Here is a 25,711-nt window from a genome sequence, read left to right on the forward strand (position 1 = left end):
GTGAAATTTAGGATAGGGGAGCATATGAGTGCGATTAGGAACAAACGACTTACCAATGCACTATATAAACACGTTATTGACCACCCATCTGCTGTTTTTAAATTTACCATCATTGATAGGATTACACTACATAGAAGTTTTAAAGCAGGGTGGCATACCAAACTGAATTCTATGGAAAATTTGTGGATTATTAAACTGGGTGGACTCTTCAAGCCTGGACTAAATGAATCTGAATAAATAGTCTTTCAATGGTGTTAGATTTTATGAATATAAATCTGAAATTAATTATGTTGTAAATATGCTGAAAAATGCAGAAACAAAGTTTAAGTAAAATGTGATCAGCAGTCATACTAAATGACCATGGCTTGGAAAAGGAATCTGCTGAATGGACATTATTCCCTTACAGACTCAAAGCAGGATGAAAGAACAATGACATGTTTTTCTGCATGGAAAATCAGGATATGACATAAGAACAGATGTTTTTTATACAAAGATCCAAATAAAATACAGGATGTTCACACTGTCAGAAAAGCTGATCTCTGACAATGTGTTTTCTCAAAATATGTTTTCTTCATAAAAAAACAGGATATGCTTATCAGCATTGACATAAGAACACATGCTTCTATACACAGATTCAAATAGAATACAGGACAATGTGTTTCCTCAAAAATATGTTTTTCTACATGGACATCAGGACACTGTTACAGGATATTCACACTGTCAGAAAAGCTGGTCTCTTACAAGACATTGTTAAACAAGGAAGTTTAGTATTGTTTCTACAGGATAAGCAATTCTCCAAAATATGTTTAAAAAGAGTATATAAAGAGCTGTATAAATCCAGTTGTTTAGGGATATGGTAGGAACACATTTGGTGTTCTGAGGTAAATGTTATATCTCTCACATCATCTGTACTATATGAGAAGTAAAGTTGGAACAGTACTTTAAAGTTGATGCTGCAAAGTATATTCTCTCATCAGTGTATATTCTGCAAGTTTCTGTATGCAACAGACTGTGAATGCAATTATAACCAGACTTTGATTCCAGCCAGCAAAACTGAGTGTCTTAAGAACACTGCAAATCCATCCCACAGCAAGAAGCAGCAAGCAGTAAGCAAGTAAATCTCAAAATATTTTTTCAAATGGAATATATTTTGTTAGTTTCTGCATACTTTGATAGTAGGATAGTAATATGTATGGTTTATTATTATATACCTATACATTCATATCTAGGTATTTAGTATTAAGTCCTTTTTATGTCAAAGTAATAGAAAAAGTATAAGTATCTAAGAGTTAATCTATCTTTATGTTTGTCACAGATGTGTATGTCCCTTTAAGGATTTTAGTATATATGCACACCTTAATGGATATGGTGAAAACATTTCTATTAATTAATTGTGGTAGCATTGAGAAAGGCTTTTTGTAGCCGAAACCGGTTTGCTTTGGTTCTTTATAATGGCTTACAACCATTATAATTTGATTTAATAAATCTTCGTACAATCCTTGATGTGCTGGTCCATTTTGTGTTCTATACGTCTTTTTTGGGGCCGTGCACGCTGTCCCGTGTGAGTGAACTTTTTGGATGCTACCATATGAAATATTGACAGGTCACAAAATGCCTATACATCTACCATTTGATCCGAATATATCTAATGATAGGCCTATGTTAGAAATCAGTAAGCATCAGCAATGGTTTAAAAGACTTACAGAAATATGTGATTACAATGCAAGAGAGCAAGTGTTCCACCTATGGAGAAAGGAGACAATTTTCCCACCTGAAGAAAACCTTCCCTGTGGGAAAAAAGTATTGGTAAAAACATTCCAAATGGAAAGTCCAAGGGATAGCAACTGGCAAGGGCCTTTTGAAATAGCCAAACAAATTGGACCATTAGTGCATAAAATCAAAGGAAAAAAGAAAAACAAAACAATCTTGGTACATAAAGATCAGTTAAGAGTTATTAAAACTAGTGAGCAATGTAAATCTGATTGTGTATTCTCTTGTAGGTCCCTCACAGAGAAAGCATAATGAAATTGACATGATTTAAAGTGCATCATTTTGGATATCCAGTTTTGGATGACCAAAGGCAAAATGATTCATCAATGGAATTTCTATTTAAAGGATTTTTTAATTGATAATAGCTATCATACTATTATTGTATTACTTAGTATTAAATTGTACTTGCAATCTGTTAATCAAACTGTAAAGTTACATGAGAGAGAGAGTAAAGAAATGTGGAAAAATGAACAGGATTGATCACCACTGAAAAATTTCTGAAAGAATGTGCTGCTGTGTTGTACTGTAACTGGAACCAAAGTCTTCTTAAGACACAAAGTCTTGATGGCTGTATTGGAACTGTTGAACCAAAGTCTGGTTAACAGAGAGATTTGCATAACTGTATTTGCAGTTTGTTTAAACACAGAACCTTGCAACCTGCACTAATAAGAAAATATACCTTGCAACACAATACTATTTTACTGTAAGCACGGTTACTAATCAAGAACTTATTTTTGTAACAAACGACACGTACTCTTCTGTCAGTTTGTAGCATAAATGTGCCAAGATTTTATTCTTGATTAGTATGGAAGATTATAACTGCGTCTCCAATATAATACCTCAGAACAAGTGTGTTCCTCCCAAATACCTCTAATATAGCTGAATTTTAACAGTCTACTTATACTGTTCTTCTCACGCAATTAAAATCCTGTTTTTCTCTTGGTAGATTTTTTTTGTCTTTATAGGAAGCATCTGCTCTGCTGATGCTTTTCTTTTTAGACTTTTTAAGGAAATGTTTTGCAATAGACTTTCCTGTTGTCCTTCTGTGAAACCATTTAAGCACTTTTGCTGATGTGAGAATGCACACAATCAGGGATTGTTTTTCTGCTGATTTTACAAAAAGGCATGTCCATTAACAGAAGTCTGAAAGGAAAAATCTATAAGAATATGTCAAACTGTTCTGCTGCTGATATTGAAAAAAACATATTTTTGAGGGAAAAAAACATGTCCGTTTATCTGCTCTGATACTGTGGGAGAACATATTTTCTTAGGAAACAGCTTTGTAAAAGAACACGTATTGCTGAGTTTATAAAAAGCATGTCTATTAATAGATACAGTCAGAGCTATGTCACACTAGAGTATGGATGCTCATTACATATTGCTAAGCTCTATTTCTACATTTAAGCAAGCTTTATTGTATGCCTCATTTATTTTGCATTTTTATAGCAGAATTGATTTTAACCTTTATTTATTAACACACTTAACAGCTGCTAGTTCCAAGGATCCCAATTGTTCCTACCTCAAGGAGTATCAGTTGATCAGACATGATTGAAGCAGCAATGCAGGGGAAGGGGTAACAGACTAGATTAGTGAAAACATAATTTGTAAAGTACTTGAGGCAGCGGACCTGAGCAAGGAAGAAAGGAGCCTTGAAAATCAACAAAAGCTGATAGGCTAACAGACTAGAAAAATAAGTGCTGAAAGTTACTTGTTAAAGAAATACACTAACACCTTAATTTTGGAAGAGGGGATGATGAGAAAACAGAAAAATATTGGGACAGGATTAAAAAAAGTTGTTATTCTGACAGACTTTATTAAAATCCTGCATCATGTTCAGGAAGAGAAAATGACATAGTACGAGGCATTGGAGCAAAAGAGATTTGTTTATCTAGTACTGCAGGTTACAAAGAAGGGAAAATAACTGATATTATACTCAAGAAAGATGTGGGAGGAGTCTGAGGCCTACAAATCAAAGATCCCCTGGCCACATAGCTATGCAATAGACTTCTTCACCAAAGGAAACGAGGGCAACACAAAAACAACAAAAATCATTCATGGCATTATAGAACTGCGGACTGTGTTAAGAAAGGAGAACTTTTTATATGAAATATTCTCTTTATTACACAAAGAGACAAGTGTGAACTTCACAAGATGAGGACATACATGATAATACAGTTTATAACACTCTTCAAACTCCTTTGCATCAGACTATAGAGTAAACAGCAGGGTTGTGAAGGGTATTCTCTACAGTTATTATATCAGTAATCTTTAATTTAAAAATAAGCAACATTTATGATGTTCACAACATTTTTTCACAGGCATTTTTAATATTAGTCAGGTTTACTTTAAACTGATCCACAAAATGAGCACAGTCAAATTTTCAAAACCTGAGGATGACTTATAGCAAGGCAGTAGAGATAGTAATTAACAATTTACTTTCCTTTTTGAAATATCTGCACTGGCAAAGCTAAGAGTGGAGGTAAGATAAGACCAAGGGATAAGAGTCAAGGCTTTCTGTCTTTTTTCACTTTTTGCCCCTGCTGCTTGCTGTCCATCAGACCACCTCTTGATCAGTCCATTCACTCCTTTCATTGGACTGAGGCAGGCATTAGGTTTGTTCATAGTTTTATCCATTTTCTGCCAGTCCAACCTACCTATGACAGAGAGGGGCACTGGGGCAAGGACATGCAATGGGATGTCCATGAAGGATGTCTCAGTACTTCTTCAAGGGACATTTCCTTCAAGCAGCTCTGCCCCTCCATCACCCTACCCTCACCAGGGAGATCAACAAAGTGTAAAGACTTCTCATCTTCTCTTTATAGATGATTTAAAATTGTATAACTCATCAAATGAGGAAGTGAAAGCACAACTGCAAGTAGTCAAAACTTTTTCAGATGATATAAGAATGTCATTTGGCCTTGATAAATGTGCAAAAGCAACCTTTAAAGCAGGAAAGCTGCAGCACCAAGAAAACATTAGTTTGGGACAAGAATGTGATTTAAAGGAACTTGAGCAAGAGGGAGTGCATAAATATTTGTGAATTGACAAAGGATTAACAATAAAACATGAACAAATGAGAATAAAAATTAGTAAGGAATATTTTAGAAGACTTAAATTAATCCTGAAAACAGTGTTGACATCTAGGAACAACATTCACGCTATAAACCAATTTGCTCTTCCTGTCCTAACTTACAGTTTTGGAGTGATTGACTGGCTCCAAAAGGTGTTGGATAGATTAAACAGGAAAACAAGAAGGATGCTTCATGCTCATCAAATGATTTATAAAAATAAGTACATACCAAGATTATATATTCCCTGTTCTGAAGGAGGTATGGGCCTACTTGAAATTTATAGCATGTATAGACCTACAATCGTGGGACTGCATACATATCTGCTAACCTCACAAGACCCAAATATAGTGAAAGTTTTGAAAAATGAGGAGAATAAATCTAAGATGACTTCCCTTCTTAGTCTAACAGAAGTATATTGGCATCAAGTGGGAATGGAAATCAAACCAGAAGTAGATAAAAATCAGGCAGCAACTGAATGTGCCAAAAAAACAAAAGAAAGAAAAAAAGGTGAAGGATCAGATGAGAAGGCAAGAAATGTGGAAAATGCATAAATATAGTTGCAGGTATAGAAAACTCCTGGAAGAATCTCATGTTGATCAGGATCACAATAGTTAAGGAGATGTGAATTCAACCCAAAAGATGAAAGGTTAATGTTGTCGGCCCAAGATAGTGGGTTACGTACAAGTTGGTTTACAAACTCTATTGAACATGTGGGAGAAACAGGCAAATGTAGGTTTTGTGAAACAGAATTGGAAACAGTTGCACACCTTGCTGCTGGTTGTGCTATACTAATGGTAGAAGGACTGTATACTACTGAAAGACATAATAATCTGGCAAGACTGTTGCAGTGACAATTTTGCAAACATTATAATACTGAAGTAGCTGAAAAACACTAGAAACATGAGTCATAGAAACGAGTAACAAAGCATCATAGAAAATGATGAAGTCCACATCACATGGGATCACTCATTACCAACAGTTCAAAAGATAAATGCAAGAGATATAGTGGTTCATGAAAAGAAGACAAAAGTAGCATTGATCATTGAAATCGCTACACCAAGCAACTACAGTTTCTTGCTTACAGGGAGACACAGTCATGAAATATCAGGATTTGCAGGCAGAAATGAGAACAATGTGGAAGAAAGCTACCCGGACAGTTCCAATAGTAGTAAGAGCAACAGGTCTTATAAAAAAGAATCTACAGTCGTATTTAGACACATTACCAATACATGGAACTCCGTATGAACTGCAGAAGGAGTCATTATTGGGCACATTGCAGATGCTGTGAAGAGCACTTCTGGCTGACATCAAAGATTGAAACAATACTAATTTCATGAACTTTAATTGTACTTTGACTTAGGAATGGGGTCCATTCAAGTCATGGTATTAGAAACTCAAAAGATTTGGAGAAATTATTAAGGGAGCTCTCACCTTCCTGTACACTTATGAGTGCAGACAAACTCCTTCACATGGAGATCAGTGGGTCATGCCCCAGCACTCTTTCCCCTCCCTGTCTGGGTCCACCAGTGCTGGAGCACTTCTCCTTTCCCTCTCAGTCTAGGTCTTCCAGTTCTGGGGCAGATTCCCTTCCCTTCCCAGTCTGGACCCTTCGGTGCTGGGGCAGCTCTTGTTTCCCTGCCTGTCTAGGTCCAACAGTGCTGGGGAAGCTGTCCTTCCCCCACTAGTCTGGACCCTTCAATGCAGGGGTAGCTCTCCTTCCCCTCCCAGTCTGGGTCCTACAGTGCTGGGACAGGTCTCCTTCTCCTCCTGGTCTGGGTCCTACAGTGCTGGGACAGGTCTCCTTCTCCTCCTTGTCTAGGTCCTCTATTGCCAGGCAGATAATTCAATCCTGATCAGATGGGTTGCCTTTAGGGTCAGTTCCTTTGTGGTACAGAGCCAGATTGTAGGAAATAATTTTCTGAAGGACTCCTTTTGAAAAAAAAAATCCTTTGACTATGAAGAGGCAACACTAGGCAGGTTCATACCACATGGAAATTGCCTGTATATGAAAGGAGAAAAACAATACTTAGGTGAAAAAGTAGAATTAATTAAATTTCACCAATTAGTGTGTCATTCTTACTTATACCAGAGATGGAATGTGATAAAATCTATATCTGGCAACGCAAACCAATGTTTCAACTGCTTGTGTTGAAAAAAAAAACTAAAACTAAACTAAACTAAAGACTATTTTGGTCCTATTTAGAACATATTAAGGAGGTCTTTTCTTGCCAGTATCTTGTGAAGACCACACAGAATGTATATTGTCCAGAAGTGCACTTCAGACACAGAGATGCCACTAATATCTGCCATGAATCTAGCAGTATTGTTCCCTGCATTCCTGAGTGTGCCCTCCTTTGGATGAAATGTCTAGTAACTATAAACGTGTTGTCGGTCTGCCAGCCATTCCCTATTGCATCTCACCAGCACACCAATTTCTTTTTTTTTAATGTAACATAGACAATCTATTCTTCAAGGCAGGAGCACTGGATTCATAGATGAAACACTGAAATGCAAAGTTGTTTACCAGTTTCATTGCTTACTGGAAAAATGTTTAAAACTACAAATGTAAAACACACTCTGACAAATGGTGCTGTATTAAACAACAAATATAATTTAATACTATTAAAGAGGGGAATCAAAGAACACATGCACTTTTGCACGGTCCTAAAAATGTGTGCATGGGGCGCATAGTTTGAAAACAGCCCAAAGGTACACTTAATCCACCATTGGTGAGATGCATTTTCTATAAATGTAGGTTTCAATGAATGTGAGTTTCAGGGGCACAGAAGTTTATTGTTTCTCATGCTAAGTCTGTTTACATTGTGAGACTGTATTGTTTTGTTTAGCAAATGGCTATCAGTGTTTGTGCTATAAAATTTGAAATAAAAGTTTTAAATTAAATCCAAGTATCTGTAATCATTGTAGATGTAAAGAAGGAAATAATATGTACACTGACAGGTTTGAACAGCATTTACTGTAACTGGGGAATGGGGGAGATGGCAAAGCAATGCGCTATTAGAATGGCTGGGGGCTCCTGGCTGCAGGATTGGGTGGGGTGCTGCTGGCTGGAAGTGGAGGCATGCTGGCTGAGGGGGGGCTGATCCATTACCCTGCCTAGAGCCCCATTTGACCTAGATCCAGCTCTGAAGTTAATTTCTTTTGACATTGATGAAATGCCTTTAGATATTACTTGTGCTAAACAGAAGAATGTTCTGCCTGTTGCTGCTATATGGTTTGTGAAGGACAGAAAATTCTTGACTAGTTTCAAAAACCCTGACTGCGTTATCATTTTGTATGGAGTATTACTTATAATGTGTATTGAGGGAGAAAGTTGATTACCAAATGTGACAAGACCATACTTTTTGCATTTAATTTAGCTCTGTTCCATACAGCATTTGTTTATGAGGATTAGTTCCTGCAGTAATCAATGGGCATCAGAGGGAAATTTGAAAATAATACCCTGTTTCCCATATCTGCAAACTTAGCTAATAAAAGGTCCTGATTCTCTGTCTGGAGTTTGGAGAAGAGATGCTAAAAAGAAGCTGTACCAGCCCTGAGCCCTGGGGCACACAACTAGTTACCTTCATGCTTTCTATTGAGGCATCTGTGACAATGTGAGGTTTAGCCAGCTATGTCAGGAGAAGTAGAGCAATGGATGTATAACATATGCCAGCACAGCTAGCTGGAATTTTGTAAAGAATTATTCGTCATTCGTATATCAAACTGATTTGTACAGATGCTTGTGTTGAAAATGTATTTGTGAAGCTGCTTGTGTTAAAAGGGCACACAGCTAGTTACCTTCATACTTTCTATGGAGACATCTTTGACAATGTGAGGTATTGCCAGCTATGCCAGGAGAAGTGGGGCAGTGGATGTGTAGCATATGCCAGCATAGATAGCTGGAATTTTGTAAAGAATGATATGTCATTTGTACATCAAACTTATTTGTTCAGATTATTGTGTTGAAAAATGAATTTGTAAAGCTGCTTGTGTTAAAAATGCATCAACAGTGTGCCCTGCTGGGCAGAAAAAGAGATGTACTTGCATTATTGTAACCGTTTAAATGTATATGTTTTAACAGAGGATACTGGAAGAGAGCAGGTTAATCTCAAACTTTAAAAATAGTAAGGAATGAAATTACCTGGCCTAGGCCTTAAAGATGTTATCGCACAGTTTTGAATGAAGCCAGAGATGCAATGTCTGTAAGAAGTATTGTTTATTAGCTCTTGTAGGAAGAGTGGAATTGTTTTATGGTTTTATGACTTCCAGGAGCTGCAGCAGATCTTAGCAAGGATTTGTGTGTGTGTGTGTGTGTGTGTGTGTGTGTGTGTGTGTGTGTGTGTGTGTGTGTGTGTGTGTATTATTGACACATAGGTGCTAAATCCTGGCAGTTTCTAGCAATGTGGATGCATGGGAAGCAGAAGTCAGATGACCAGATGGATGTGATGTCATTCTGTAATCTAGGACAAAAATAATGTTTAATACTAGGTGAGACTGAAGTCTCAGGGCAGTCTGTTTTTGGAACCTGACTTTGAAGGATAACTCACCTACTTCATATTGCCTTGCTCTAGTAAGTGCCCAGAAGTGACTCTTGAGATCAGTCAAGAAAATGTAATGAGATTAGTTAAGTATTGTTTTTCTTTAACTGTGTAAACCTGTCCACCTGTGGTATTTTTAATATTTCCTGTGATTGAAACTCTGGTGTTTATTGTAAATAGATATTTAGTATTTTCATTCTCTTTTATTATTTATTATTAAATATATTTAAACTTTTCATTGTGGCTGGTCCTTTTGAGAATATTTTAACCTTTGAGAGTACTCGTATCTGTTTGGTGACTCTGTGGCCAATACTGAAGGCCTTCCTGCATTGGTCAAACCATTTGTATTAATATTATTTCACTCTGTATAATTAGGTACCTGTATAAGAGCCTCAAAAGAGCTGGATTGGAAGTGTCAGTAACTACCTTACAGTCTGAGCAGAAGGGGGCATAGCTAGTAAACTTGTGCCAGCCTTTCCCAGGTGTGTGTGTGTGTGTGTGTGTGTGTGTGTGTGTGTGTGTGTGTGTGTGTGTGTGTGTGTGTGTGTGTGTGTGTGTGTGTGTGTGTGTGTGTGTGTGTGTGTGTGTGTGCAAATCAAATCTGAAAGAGTGTGTGTGTCAGCTACTTGGAGCAGGGACACAAAGCACTAATTTCAGAGAGAGAGTGGTGGAAGACTTGGCTTGGACACTTTGCTGAGGACTTAACTCTGCAACTGTGCCAGTGGGGAGCCTTACTGGGGACCTAGGGAGAGACAAAGTGAGAAACCCAGATCATGGGCTGTGTGTGTTCCCTTTGTGCTCTTAAGGGAAATTGTGCTTGATGCAGAGAGCTGAATCTGGAAATACTGACTGTATCCATTTTTGTTCCAAGTGAATCTCCCTCTCCAGTGCCAGTGGTGAGGATTTAGGTTCCTTGATTACTGGCCCAGATTGGGGACATCACATCATCTACCAACTTAAATATGTGTGATTTGTCTTTCAGCCATTTGTCTCCTCATGTATGGATCTACCTTTAAGGTTCTTTACTTAATAATACCAGCAGAGGGTATAGTGTTGAATGCTTTGACTTAATTCAAATAAGCCTTTGTGAAAAGAATGGTTGCTGTCTGCTGCCCATGTGACTTCCTCAAAGGACAAACTGACTAGGAAGAATTTCCCTTTGACATTGCCAAAATTATGTGGATTTAGCTGGATAAGGAGGTGGCTAATCACATATTGAAGCATTGGGATCACCATAACTTCCTGTACTGCTGTTCTTCCTATAATGGATATAGATAGATTGCTCCACTCTTTACACTTTTTTTCATAGAATTTCTAAATATCAGCTGTAATTTTAACACATACATACATTATATAATTAAGAATATTATACTACGACTTTGTTTTCGCTGCCAGGAAAATGCCAATTCCTGTACATCAACTTTTGGGCAATTTTTGCTTATTAATAGTTAACTATGAGAGTTTCAGAAATAGCTTGATAACTCTGGCTTAGACAATAAGTAAATTATACAATAAAGTTCCCTCCTCTTTCAAAATGTGGACTGTGATTGGACAGCCTAATTACCATGCCCATTGTTAATCAAGCATATTCCAGTAGAAAGTTCTGATACTAAAGTACTGTTAGGCAGCTAGACTTTCTGTTGGGATATACAAAGTAGAAACTTCAGATATTTTATGAGAGGCAGAGAAAAATATGAGAAAAATTAGGATGTTCTGTAAATCTCTGGACAGTTGAAAGGTATAGTTACTGCTCATTCTACTATTAATCTTATATCTAAACTGTCACTTTTTCATTGTATTTTTCATACCACTCAACTGCACAGATTTTCTCAGAATGTCCAGATTTTTGCTCAATATTTTTGGTCTGTTTTTAATAAAATTGTGGTTTTCTGGCAAATTAGTGCCAAAGCATTAAAGATTAAAGTTAGAAAATAATGATAGACATTTGAGTTTCAGACTTCATACCCTTCAGAAAAGTCATAGTAATGTAAAACCTGTTATTCTATCAACTCTCTAAGTTTGTAAGAGCAATATTTAAAAACTGTCCATATTTTTGGACCTTTGTCCCACTTTTATTTATGCCTTTGTCCAGATTTCTTGCTCTAAGAGATTGTGTTCCTCATAAAATGTTTAATTTTGTGGTAAATCACTCATTATTCAAGTAATGCCAGACATTAACAAAAAGAGAGAGAGAGAGACAAGAGACACAGTGGGAGAGGCAAACTGTAATGGGAATGTTTTCTTCTCTGGCATCTGTCTTGCAATATACTGTGTAAGCATGGGGATGTATGTACCATACACATGTGCAGTACATCACTGAACAGTGAAGAAGTTGGAAGAACACTTAAGTGCCGCCTCAAAAAAAAAAAATTTTTAGAAAGGTAAGCAATTTCTTTTTTAAATAATGTCATTGTATAGTAGCAATAATCCACTTTTGAATGCAGGTATCACAGGATTTACATGGTTGGATTTGTCATAACTCAGGCTACACCAGTTATGGGTTACTGATAAATTAATCATCAGCAAGCAGTTTTATTTTAACTTCTTAAATAATAGTAATAACAGACATCTTCCAGATGCCAAGAAATTACCATTTAATTGACAAGGACAAAAACATGGTTGAGGCTTTTAACAATATGACCAAAATTATCATATCAAATGCCAAAATCAAGTCATATCAAGAAAACCACTTTTATTTGTTTATATGGCTATGAAGTATTGGACTCCACTATTTGTATATTGCATTTGAGTTTTAAATTCATACCCTTGCTGCTGTTACATTTGCATGATCTTAAAATCAGTGTTTGCAAGTTTATAAAAAAAAATACATTTATTTCTGTATTTTAATTATACTGATTCTGAGTTTCTAAAAATACATATAAAAGTAATAGCATTCTTTCTTATAAGATATGCTATAGTCGTTTCTCAGCTAACATGAATGATATACTTCCCAATGCTTATAATTTCTTTTACATTCCACATACCAGTCCTAGAAGTAATTTTATTCCAGCATTGGTTAATACTGTTGTGCAGTAGGTTGCTAGTGTTGTTAAATTTCAGGTGGAATATATTTATTCAGAACATCTACAGAACAGAACTGATTTTCTTATAACCTGACCAGGTTGGTTGGAGTAATAGTTTTTACATGATATGAGGCAAAATAAAATAAATGTTGATTTTTAAATTGTCAAAAAGAGTAATAATCTCATTCTATTGTGTTAATCTGTATTGAAGGAGGTGTTGTACACATTTAAATTGATGATACTATTTAAGAGAGGGGTGGGTTTTCTATGCATATTCAAGCCTTACAACACTTTAAAAAACTGTTACATAAGGGCTACTACCACCTTGCCTACTTCAGCCAAGATGATACCAGAAAATATTTAATAGTTAATGATATAAGAATTGTAGTTTTTAATATCTTCCTAAAACTCATATAAACCTTATAGATCTTTTAGGCAAACCATTTGTATCTGGCTATGGTTATTTTTTCACAAAATGCTATTTTTATACAGTAATTTTTAGAAATATGTTGTGAGCTTGAATTTTTCCATTAAAAACACAAATGACTTAGACAGGCTTGTGATATAATTTGGTTAATTCTATATGTAGAAAGCACCTATATGAATATCTTGCATATTCTCCCATGTCTAATTGCTTGTTAAATAAATTGTTTTTGGGTGCTTTTTCTGTAGTAGGTATTTGACATTCATGGACAAGGTTATTTGATAAACTGCATAAGTATATATTACAGATATCAGTCATGTCAGATATTGATGGCATTACTGGACAACTTACATACAGTTTACTTGGTTACATTTACAAGTACCTGTTGGGCAGGTATCTGAAATTAATTTATGTTCTGACACATTTCTTTTTCTATTACAGTTTCAACACTTACCTTGATAGGCCTTAAGCTTCAACTCCTACACTGTAGCAAATCTCTAGCACGCCCTACCAAGCAGCATCAGGACAATTACATACCACAATAATTTCAAACTCACATGAAAAAACACCTATAAAATACAAACATCTGCTCCTGTTCCAAAGCAACCTAGCAACCCCTGTTCCAATCAACCCAGCTCCCCCTAGCTCCCCCACTTCTCTCTACAAAGTAGCTGCTAGTCTTACTAATTGTACTTTAGCTAGACCTTTACTTTCTCTTATCTCTTTATTCCAAAGATCTACCTGCAGTCTACCTAAAACCCCCTGTAGACATTCTTAAACTGCACAGACTTTCATTATAATTGCATTCTATCAGTCTACCTAGAAAGATTGTAATCTTCATAAACCAACTGTATTTAACCTTTATACCTGTACTTCTTGATTGCAATATTTACTGCTGCAAGAATTATCAGCCAATATGTCAACATAACTACCCGTAATTTGCATTCCATAGAAATGTAATGATCGCTGTATATCATTTTTTGTGAAATGTTTTCATTATTGTAAAATATTTTCATTTTTTGTAAAATGTTTTTATACTTTGTGGAGCTTTTCTCCCCAGGCCTACACTGAAAATGGGTTCCTGCCCCAATCGAACTTTCCCAGTCAACAAATGTCAAATAAATAAATAATAAAATATGATATGCATATGTAATGCAGTATACATATAGTTATTGGATTTGATATTTAGGATTATCACTGGGCTTTTATAAAATTAAGCTAATTTTAGCTCAGATACTTCCTTTATTGATGACTTACATTAGATTTGGATATATGCCTATCATAATTTGTTTTGTGCGGTAACAAAATAGTTGTGTGTGTAAGTTCATAAGTTAGTACTAGGCCATCTGCCCTTCTGGGTCATTTTAAGCCTAACCAAATTTCCCATCCCAAAGATAAGAATCAAACTCGTACTGTCAGAAGCAATTTACTCCAAGAGACTATTTTTTTCCAATATTTTTTTAATTTCTTCTGTTGTTTACTTGCTTACACTTTGCAACTATCTTTATTTGTTATGTTTGGGGGTCATTTTATAACTAAAATAGGGCACTCAGAAGTACAGCCCATATTGTTTATTAGAGAACTCCCTTATTGCTAAACAGTAAACACACTCAGTATAAATGTCTGGTATCTTATTATACCACTGGGGCATGCTGTTAGCAGACAATAAACCACACATTGCTGTGTAGATGATCCAGTGTTCACTGAACTAACACTGACTATTAAAAGGAACTGTCAATATGATGTAAACTTCAGGTACAAATGGTGTAACAAACCACAATAGTTTTTTATGCAGTATACATAAGGGTCAGGATGTATTTTTCTGTCTGTGCCACAGCAACGGTTAGTTCATGGTTTTCTGTCTTGCATCTCATATTTACCAAACTGTTAATAGTATAATTTGTTATGCTACTGTTGGCATTTGGACTGTACCTGCAAAGAGATGTGGATTGTGCTGAATTCTGCTTTATTTTTAATATCTGTGTGGTATATTTAAATTGCTAAAGCTGTGTTTTGTATGGTTATGCATCACATGAGAGTTAAATAATTAACTCTGAAAATATGCTAAACTTTCAATAAATCATCTTGTTTGGACATGCTTTTGAGGCTGTTTTTCTATGTTTTTTCAAAAGTTGTTGTCAAGGCATTTTTCACCATTCCTGTTCAAAAAAAATTTTTTTGCATTGTAGGTGGTAAGGGTTGGGGTGTGGCAAATGAGGGTCTTGCCCTGGGCATCAAAAGTTCTAGCTACTCCTCTGGTTCGATGCAGCAGTATTGGGTAGAATACATAGCTGTATATTGTAAACATCAGTCATATAAGCTATTGCTGGCATAACTGTACACCTCAGACAAATGCTCTGCTTAGGGGCATATCAATATTTCCATATGAGAGAGAGTACTCAGGACGTAAAATGTTTTTCTTTTCCTTACAGGTTCTACACTTACCTTGTCATTATTGTAGATGCAAATTGTGTCCTTGGGGTTTGTCCCTCTCTGATGATATTAGAACGCAGTCATTACATGATTAAGTAAAGTTTGTGAAGTTTGACAGGTAACCATTTTCATATTTGTATGTGCATGGGATTTTAGGCTTTGACTTAGGTAATGAGTGTGCTTTCCATCCTTTGACTCCTAAGCCAGACCCAGGGCATATTGTACACACCTCTTCCTGCCAGCACTATCTGCAGCTGATGATTCTTCAGACTCCTCATTTGTACCTGCTGCTGGTCCTGCCTATAGTCATTGAAACTGTGGTTCTGTCCCTGCCACCTACTGTCCTTGTTGAAGCTGTTTCCTGAGAATTAAATTGTGTAACATGGCACAGATTGTGAATATTTGGGCAGAGATGCCTGGGTTGTACTGCAGGGCTCCTCCTGATGTGTGTACACAACAGAACCTTGATCTGAGCAATTGAAACACACATTCTATGATATTCCTAGTTTGAGCTTGGGTCTCCTTGTTTCCTTCCTAAGTGGTATTTCTCATGGGTGTCATGAGTGAGGGCTCCAGTGCATAACCTCCATCCCCCACTAGATAGCCTTGTGGAAAGTTACCCCTACCAAACCTTGATTACAGTCATTCCCACTGTTCCGGGAGTTCGAGTAAGTCAGCTTTCGATGTTATGGTGTCGACAAAATGAGCTTCGATAATGTGGTACTTTGACATAATGAAGTAGAACCATATATTCACACACATGCACATACAATATATATATATATATATATATATATATATATATATATATATATATATATATATATATATATATATATATATATATATATATATATATATATATATATATATATATATATATATATATATATATATATATATATATATATATATATATATATATATATATATATATATCAACTCATCCACATCCAACCCTCAAGCCATTTGAATTTAAGAGCACTTCCTACATAGTTTACAATGTTAATTCAATCCCTTTGAAGCTATTCTTTCACATGGAAATTATAATGAGGCTTAATAGTGCCTACTGATTTAAGAGAACATCTTTCCTCTGATCTCTGCCTTTGTTGGACCTGCGTCATGACTGCAATGTCTTTACCTAGACAGCCCTTTTGTTTCACTGGGGTGCAAGGTTAAGGCATCTCCAGGTTAGGTGAAAGACCTGTAGTTGATCCAGTCCACTGCAGGAGATTAATAGTTATTGAGAAGCTCAGAAATCTGAAGGAATAAGAGCACGTTGTTATGGATTTATTAAGCAGGAGTTCCCTCTTGCACACACCTTTTATTTATTTATTTCTTTATTTAATTATTTAGTTTACATTTGTTAACCGGGTTAGTCTGCGCTTTTGGCTCATTTTCAGCAGAGACCCAGGGAGAAAAGCTCCTCAGAGAAAAGAATTTTACAAAAATAATTTACAGTCAGCAAAAGATTATGAAACCTGTTATGATATCATTTTAAATGAATAGTACAAAATACTTTAAAGTCAGCAATATCATTTTAAATGAATAGTACAAAATACTTTAAAGTCAGCAAAAGAATATGAAACCTGTTACAATATAATTTTAAATGAGTAGTACCTAGTTGTTTTAGGGTTTAGAAAGCATATATACAAAAGTTAGATGAAGATATAAAGGAAATAAAGTAGAAGTGACCTATTAGACAGACTTGTTAAAGTTAGTTATTTAGGAGCAGTCAGACTGAGTACAGATAGGATAGACAGGGAGGAAAGGTACTAGTGGGAGGGTATTGTGAGCGAATGTAACAAAGGAAGGAAGAGGTAGGAGTACAAGGTTAGAGGTACATTTGGAGTGAGGGGGAGTATTTGGTAGAAGGATAGTAATTTCTGGGTGAATGACTACAGTGGCAAGACCATTTTTTGTTAGGTATTTTCCTGTGGATAATTTGAAACTCTTGCTATGGTCAAGGAACTTTATTTCTAAGGGAAGTTGGTTCCAGGATGTAGCTGGGTTATAGTTATAGAGATGACATCCGATTTTGGTTTTAGGTTTATAAATTTGTAACAGTTCTTGGTCTGAGCTGCGTAGAGTCCTAGCAGGGACTAGATATGATAGAAGAGAGGATGGGGCAGAAAGAGGGTAAATAGAGGATGGAGTGGATGATTTGTAGTTGATATAGTTGGAGAAGGTGAGGGAATTCAAGTCAGTCTAGTTGCTTAAGTGATAAGCAGTGGCGAGACTTGTAGGTTTGGTTTGCTGCGAATCTGGCCACCTTATTGCAGGTAGTTTTAAGTTTAGAAAATGAGTGTGGTGTTACGGTTTTGAATATGTGACAGCTGTATAGGAGTGTTGGAAGTAGTAAAGCATGTGAGAGAGTTTTTCAGGCTGTGTTGGTTAAGTATTTCTTGTTGCAGAAGAGGTGTCCCTCTTTCTGGTGAGTTTTTTTGATGCAGTTTGTAGTATGTAGATCAAACTTAAGCTGATCATCTATTATGACACCTAGTTATTTAATTCTAGGTTCAACTGAGATGATGGTGTTGTTGCTTGATAAAATGGTAAATGTACTTTTGAGACTGGTGAGGTTTTTGGGGAGGAAAAGTAGGAGCTTAGTTTTCTTAGGATTAAGAATTAATTGGTTATCACTAAGCCATGTCTCAATGGTGTTGAATGATGTCTGGGTAGTTGAGTGGAGGTCTGATGGGTTGTCATCAATGGGATAACAGTAGTCATCTGCATATTGTACAAGTGCTGACTGGGGATAAGAGGTATAGAGTAAGTTAGTGAAAATATTAAAGAGCAGTGGTCCAAGGATGGAACCCTGGGGGACACACATTTGCACAGTGAGAAGGGGGATAGTGGAGAGAGCCATTTGACTGATTGATGGCAGTTAGAGAGATAGCTAGAGAAACAGGAGATAGTAGGAGGAGATAATTTTAAGTTAGTGAGTTTGTCCAAGAGGAGAGGGCGGGAGACAGTGTCAAAGGCTTTAGAGAGTTCAAGGAATAGGCATGAGACACATTTATTGTTATCACGAGCAAGAGAAACTGTGTTGATGAAGGATATTAGTGCAGTTGTTGTACTATGATTGGGACGGAATCCATGCTGAGTGAGTGTTAGAAGGTTTTCCTGGTGAAGGTAATGTATTATCTGCTTGTGAATGCATTTCTCTAGGATTTCAACGAGAGGAGAAAGTATGGCAATTGGTCTGAAGTTTGATATATCCGAGGAATCGCCACCTTTGTGAATGGGTAATGTAAAGAAATGTTTCCATATAGTGGGGACATAGGATTCAGAAATAGAGTGGTTTATCAAGATTGAAACAGGATAGGCCAGAGGTTCAAAGGCAATCTGTAGGAAATAGGAGGGTAGGTTGTCAGCAGAGAAGGAGCAGGGTTTGAGTTTAGAGAGTAAAGATTTTATATAGTTAGTCAGTACTGCTTTAAGAGAGAAAGAGTTAGCAGGGTTGGGAAGAGGTATTGAGTCAGTGAGGGTGTTGGCATTGTTGCTGGGGGGAAGAGAACTGATTAAGGTAGTTATCGAGTTTATAAAATGATTGTTAAATTCAATGGCTGTGTCTTCAGGGGTTATATTAGGGCATGGGTTTGGAGGGGAAGGGTTTCCAGGATGTAGAATATGATTGATAGAGTTCCAGAATTTTTTAGGGTCTGATTTTAGAGTAGTGGGGGCATTACCATAGAAGTTAATTTTGTCTTTGTGGATGATTTTTTAATTTTATTTCTAAGTTCTTTATATTTATGAAGGAGAGAAAAGGTCCTGGTTTTAGTCCACATTTTTCATATCTTGTTGCACTTTTTCATCAGGGTTTGGTTGGATTTAGTAAGCCAAGGAGCAGTGTTGGATTTGATTCTAATTGTGTGGAGAGGGACGAGGGAGTCGAGAATGTTAAGGAAGGTAGTGTTGAAGGAGTGGACAGCTTCCTCTAAGGGGAGAGTGGTGAGATGAGACCAATTAATTTTAGAGAGTTGGTCAATGAAGGTGTCAGGACAGAATTGTGAAAGTTTGCGGGTGGAAATAAACTTGTAGGGTTTGGTATAGTGGAGAGTATGCCTGGTGACTGCTATAGGGCAGTAGTCACTAAGGCCATTTGGCAGGATTTGGGGGGTTATGATAGTTTTGGTGGTGGGAGACCAAAATCCAGACTAGAAGAGAGCTAGGGAGATGAGATTTATTAATATAAGTATTGGTTGTAATTAGCTGCTCAAACCCATGCAGGTTAATACAAGAGGTAGTTTTGGGAGTTTGCAATGAAAGCCAATCTATATTTACATCTCCCAGTATGATAGTTTCATTGTGGATGGTCTGAGAGAGGTGGGATAAGATGTTTTCAAGTATGTTAATATTATCACCAAGGTGAATATAGGTTGCTACGACAGTTATGGTGTTGAAATTGTTAAGTTTAAAGTTGGTCAGTAGAGGTTCAGCTGTAGCAAAGGAGGGTAGAGCAGATTTGGGAGCGATTAGGGAGAGATGATCAGAGTAGAGTATGGAGACGCCTCCTCCTTTTTTATTTGGTCGATCAAGTCTGAGGATATTATAGCCAGGAGGGATAATTTCACTGTCCAGGTGGTGTGGTTTTAACCATGTTTCTGTTAGGATAACTATATCAGGAGTATAGTTAGCTAATCATGCACGGAATTCATGGACTTTAGTAACTAAACTCCTGAGGTTGACAGAGCAGAAAGTTACTTGCTTTTCTGAGTAAGAGAGGCTGGTGAGTTTAGCTACTGGAGGGTTACTGTTCAGGGTAGAATATGTAGGGCCAGGGTTAGGATGAACGTCGCCTGATAGAAGTAGAGGTTTGAAGTGGAGTAATTGTTTGACTAGGTGGACTTTAGTTTTTTGTTTTAAAGGGGTAGGGGGAGATATTTTTATTTTAGGAATGGGAGTGGTAGGGGGAAGGATGGAGGGACAGATTTGTAGATGTGGTTGTGGTTTAATACTAGAGTTTAGAGTGCAGTTTGAGGGGTGGAAATGGGGTGCGGGTAATTGGAAGTGGTAGGAAGTGAGGTTGTAGAGGACATAGAGTAGTGGCAGTAGGAGTATAGTTTGAAATTTAGGAAACATGATAATCTGTAGGAAATAAAGGAGAAGGTGAGAGGGAGGTGTGAGAGTTAGTCAGTATAGGATGTGATACAGAATAGGCAGGTGAGTTTGGGGAGGAGAAAAGGGAAGTGGTTTGTAAGAAAGTAAGTAGAGGGGAGGGGATTAGGGAGGAAGTGAAGAGGTGTGGTTTATATGGATAGGTATAAAGGTAATGATATGGGGGGTGGGTAGGAGGGAGTGAAGTGAGCCCAAGCATAGTGAGGATGAATGGAGCGAGGCTACACCTACCAAGTAGAAACCTTGCTAAAAAACTATCAGCTAGTCCTCAGTCAGAATAAGCCAGGAATGTGTACTAAAACACCTTTGTTTCTCTTTACTGATCAGGAAGTATATAAATCTATAGTTTTAAGGGGAGTGAGTGGTAGTAAGAGTATAGAAAATTGGTGGGGGAGGCGATAAGATGGGTATAGCTTGACAGGTTCCCGCAGTTTAGTGCTCACCCAAGGTTAGAAATCCTAGATGCTAAGTTGGAATAAGGTAATAAAGGTCTAAACAATAACGTCTATCAAATAGCTAGTGCAGGTTATCTAAGGGAGAGATTGCCATATTTTATTTCTGGCTCCCGAGGTTTGCTTTTCCAGTTAGTTTTTAGTCCACTTTGTAAAGCTTTTGCTGTGTCTTGCACTGAAAGGGTAGTTTATTTGTAGAAGCAGTGGAGAGAAACTAGGAGAAAGAAATAAAATAAAGAGCATTCAGTGGATTAGGTTAGGTAGTAGAACAGCTGCCCATAAGGACAAAGATGTAAAACACAATTTAAAAATTAGCAGCCCTTGGGGTAGACAATCATGTAATCTATAAACAGGCAGTATGCATAGATTAACTTAGGCAGTTTACACAAATATTCGTACAGACCATCAAGTAGTCATACAAAAGAGTTCAGCAAAGCCCATGAATGCTGAGACATTTGCCCAATTCAGGCAATATACAGAGTCCAGTAAAACAGTTCTACAAAGAGACATGCACCTGAAGCAGGTGCTTCTCAGAACACTAAACAATTATATAACCTGCTTCTAAATACCATATAACTATATTATAGAAATGCTACATGTAAGAGAGTACAAGCTAAGTGTTAGGCAACTTCAGGTAAAGGCACAAGACAGTATTTAAACTGTTAGATGTCTTTTGCCCTCAAAATGTAATATAACAAGGAGCGATTTGCTGTAGTTAGAAAAAAAAAAACTCTAATGCAGTCCTATATGTTATTCCGTAATGCTAGCAGCTCTTGCCAACTATTAACACACGAGCAATTCACTTACAAAAAGTCATATACACAGTTTAAAAATCATTTGAAAACTTTTAGCAGTATAGTTAAAATGATGTACCTGTTGAGCACACGACAATGCAAGCGCTGTTGGTGTAATGTGTGCAGAAAGGGAGAGGGAATTCAAAAATGGTGCCTCATGCTCCTAGGTCTAATAATAGCTGGGGCCAAATGTGACAGGTGTAGAGGGGGGAGGGCTACACCTACCGAGTAGAAACCTTGCTAAAAAAACTATCAGCTAGTCCTGAGTTAGAATAGGCCAGGAATGTGTACTAAAACACCTTTGTTTCTCTTTACTGATCAGGAAGTATATAAATCTATAGTTTTAAGGGGAGTGAGTGGTAGTAAGAGTATAGAAAATTGGGGGGGGGTGGTAGGATGGGTATAGGTTGACAGGTTCCCGCAGTTTAGTGCTCACCCAAGGTTAGAAATCCTAGATGCTAAGTTAGAATAAGGTAATAAAGTTCTAAACAATAACGTCTATCAAACAGCTAGTGCAGGTTATCTGAGGGAGAGATTGTCATACTTTATTTCTGCCTCCTTTTTCCTCCTCATTCTACTGTTTACATAGAATTGCTTACTTTGTAGCAGTTTACTGCTGCTTTGTCTTCCTTCTGTCTGTCTGTCTGCTCAGAAGTTAAAGTAAAACAAACAGAAAACTCATCCACAGGCCAAAATATCTGCCACTTGTGCAGAACCACATTGCCATCCCCTGTTTTATTTGCTCTGTCACTTTTAAAACATGCTTTCCCCAAGAGCCAGTCAGCATATCTATATTATCACCAATTAAATGCAGCATAAATTAATTTCTTATAGCTATCTAAATGGTATTTCCATTACTAACTCTAATGCATATACGTATTTCTGTCATTTATGATATTTCATTTTTCACTGAAGCTCTTAAAGAAATTGAGCATTGAATAGTGATTTTTTTGCAGTTATAGGAATCACTGTTTGCATTTCTGCTGTTACGTTCCAGAACTCTGATTCACGAAACAGTGTGCGTGAAATGTCAAGCCACCTAGTAATTTTGTTGGTGGTAGTTGACTGTGTTAGTGAAATGTGGGCAGTGCCAGCATTACCTCAAGTGTGAGGTCTTTGTTATAATACAGACAAATATGGGTAAGCATGATGCAGCTATATGGGGCCCATAACTCTCAACTGTCCCTAATTTTGTAGAATGTCCCTGATTTTGCCCCATTTTTGGTCTATCCCTTGTAAAATTTGTGTTTTTCTAGGAAATTATCGAGGAATGCAGTCAAAAAATAATAGATATTCGAATTTCATAGCCTTTAGAAAATGTACTGTAATGTGAAAACCATTATTCTACCAATATTTAAGATCCGTTTCTGATTTGGGGCTTTTGCCCTCATTATTTTATGCTTTATCCTTGATTCTTGTGTAGTTCAAAGATATGATTTGGTGAGAGCAGATAACATGATTATGAAGAAGTGAAAAGTTTCTATTTTTCAGTTTAGTTTAAAATAGTTTCTTTTTTGCTTTGTTTGATGTAATAACATCATATGACACTGTTTATTTCACAAAGATTTTGAGTTAACATTACTAGCACTGTGTCCTTACAGATAGTTATAATTATGTGGTTGCAGTGAAGAAGACTGGCTGTCATCAACACGTACTGTGTGCTTGATTTAGATTGCTCCAACATTTTGATGTAGCTACTTGCTAAGTGATCTGGCTGGGATTCATAGAGAAATACACTTTACAGAGTGGTAATTACCACATGCATTTAGAGTGTCCAGGCTATTCTATAACAATTCCAGTCCACGATGGCTTACTGTTGGCTGCCTCTGTGAGGTACCTTTAGTCATGAATTTATGTTTCAGGGTAGCACTGTACTCAAGCCAATAGAATAGTATCAAAACCGATGTGCTGCCGTGTCCAGCTAGTGTTACAGTGGGAAGAAGGCAATATGATTATTCATGCAATGACTGAATCAGTGGTGGCTGGTGACTTCAAATCAAAGGGGGGCTGCAGGAGACAGCTGAATGGGTGGGGCCAATGGAAGGGGTGTGACCAAATAGGAAGGGGTGGAGCTATGCTCAAAATCACAAAAACTAGGAGTTTAATTAAATAAGCTGCCCTTGGTGCCAAACCGTCATTATGAGAGTCCAATCAAGACAAAATGAAGCGTAGAAGAAAAAAAAATATTCAATGCATTGGCTGCATGACAGCTTACTTAATATCTAGACAGAAACAAAAAGGTTGTGAGGCATGAAAAAATAAATTACTTTTTAACCATATTACTGGAATGCCAGTCAAAATCAAGTACAAAAAAAACAAGCAGCACTCAACTCAAATCACTTCTCCTTGCACTGCAGTTCTAATTATAATTTATATTCAGCTTTATAAAAGTACCAAGTAACATGCTGAAAGTAGCAATCTCTGTGATACCGATTACCCCCACTTGTAAAAATGTTTCTTATCCAAAAAAGACCTGCTGCCTGACAACAACTATCTACTTGTTTCATGGGGAAAACATGATCAAAGTAAAAAATGAACAAGAAACAAGCTCAAGATAAATTGCTTAAAGGATTATTACCCAGGTTAGGGACCACACATGATAGATTGGCATTCTGTTTAGTTTACGGGTAAAGCCTGAAAAGATGACTACAAGTCTCCAACAAATGTAATGAGCTTCTGAAAATACCATAATCCTGCCCTTATTACAAATACTGTCATATGCATTTCAATACCCGAGGGTTATATGTTATCTAGTTATGCAAATATTCTCTGCATGGCAACAACAAAAAGGCTTTCAATGTTGATAATTCTTTCACAGTATGCTTATTAAAGCTTACTTGCATCTTACAATCTCAGACAAGCTTACCTGATGGTCATTAAAGCTCTGCCACTTAAACACAGAGCAACAGGCACTGCAACAACATGCATTTTCTGAATAATAAGAAGCATAAATCAACAGTATTAAAAATATGACAGAAAACCAGAACATTCTGCAAATCAAGGACAGATGAAAAGCCACTGTAGTACTTGTGTCTACCTTGGATGGGGGATACTTTGCACACTTACACTGCATAACTGCTCCTTGCTTGGACACATCAGAGTCACTACATGGGGGAGAGGGGTGCAACAAGTATGTCACAATTTGAAATGTCTCTGGCTGACATTGATGGCCCCGACACATTTGTCATACCTCTCAACCTCAGAGCAAGAAATCTGGAAAAAGCCTTAAACAGAAGTGGGACAAAGGTCCAAAAATAAGTACACTTTTTAAATATTGCTCTTATAAACTTAAAAAGATAATAGAATAGTAGGCCTTGCATTAGTATGAATTTTCTGAAGCGTATGAAATCTGAAACTCAAATGTCTCTCATTATTTTCTAACTTCAGTCTTTAACAATTTGCCACTAATTTGCCAGAAACCACAATTTTATGAAAAATGGACCAAAAATGTGATGCAAAAATATAAAATAGCCACACAATACAGCTGGGAACCTGACAAAGAAGGGACACTTTTTTAATATTAGTACTGTTAAGTTGAACAGCTGACAAAATAAGAGAATCTACATGCATTTCTAAAAGAAAAGTAATCTATAACTCTGATCATTACAGTTATTTATTAATTGTAAACCCTTCCCGTTTCTTCCAAAATTGCCATTTTGTGGAGGGATTATTAGGGTGGGAGCAACATTTTAAGTCAAAATTGGGGACAGTTGAGAGGTTTGGATATACCTAATTCTATAAAGCGATTTATTTGCACATACCTCTCACCCTCTTAATGCAGGAAATCTGGACAAGGCCAAATATATTGGGGGAACAAACAGTACTACAAATTGCTCTTGTATAAACTTAGACAGTTGATAGAATAACAGGTCTTGCTTTAGCATGCATTTTTTTGAAGGGTATGAAGTCTGAAACTCAATGTCTGCCATTATTAATTGACTTCATTCCTAAATGATTTGCCAGAAAACCACATATTTTATGAGGAACAAACAAAAAAATAAGAAGTAAAAGTCTATTCATTCTGCGAAAATCTGGACAGTTGAGAGGTATAGTTCAGCCGGGAGAATTGTGCAGCAGAAATCCTA

Source organism: Protopterus annectens, chromosome 1.part2 (assembly GCF_019279795.1).
Source record: "Protopterus annectens isolate FY-2018-M chromosome 1.part2, PAN1.0, whole genome shotgun sequence".
NCBI classification, from domain to species: domain Eukaryota; kingdom Metazoa; phylum Chordata; order Ceratodontiformes; family Protopteridae; genus Protopterus; species Protopterus annectens.